The sequence below is a fragment of the Etheostoma spectabile genome, chromosome 23, assembly GCF_008692095.1.
Source record: "Etheostoma spectabile isolate EspeVRDwgs_2016 chromosome 23, UIUC_Espe_1.0, whole genome shotgun sequence".
NCBI classification, from domain to species: Eukaryota; Metazoa; Chordata; class Actinopteri; order Perciformes; family Percidae; genus Etheostoma; species Etheostoma spectabile.
In genome coordinates, this window is record NC_045755.1 from 17,981,335 (window position 1) to 17,981,994 (window position 660).

Below are 660 nucleotides of genomic sequence, written 5' to 3' on the forward strand. Positions count from 1 at the left end.
GTTCAAAGTATATTCTTATTCTTGGAAACTTTAGACAACAAACTAATGTCGCGATCATTTGATGTGATTGAAAGCTCCAGAACGGCCATTTCTACAAACGGGCCAATCAGCAGCTCCTAAATTCTACTTCTACTACTTATCAGCCCAAAGTTCGGAGCAGTGTCGAGGTTCTTAAGATGTCCGGTGTTGTGCGATCTGTGTCTAGTTTGAACATCCAGAAACTGTAATGTCAAATGCCAAAGATCTGTGTATAGCTCTTCTGTCATTTATTGAAATCGTTTCCAAATATGCTGGGGTTTTTTTTTTTTTGTCGACTCTATAGAGAACAGATCAGGTTTATCTCACGTGATGAGGTCCTCGCAGGCATCCGAGCTCAGAAACCCAAAGTTCGCCGTTTTGTTTTACACCCAAAACAAGCTCAAGGTTTTAACTTCAGACCTGAGCTGCATGATCCAATGTGATTGTCGTGTTTAGAATGGAAAGAAAGGATGAAAAGAAGATGGTTTATAAAGACACATTCTCTTTTTTTTTCAATTCACCAATCTGTCTACTCACGAGTAAAGTCACTGGAAGCTAGATTTTAATGTAAGATTTAGTTGAATTTTGGCCTTTGAGCTCCGGTCTGACAGCTCTGACCTCCGCAGTGCCTTTTTTTTTTTT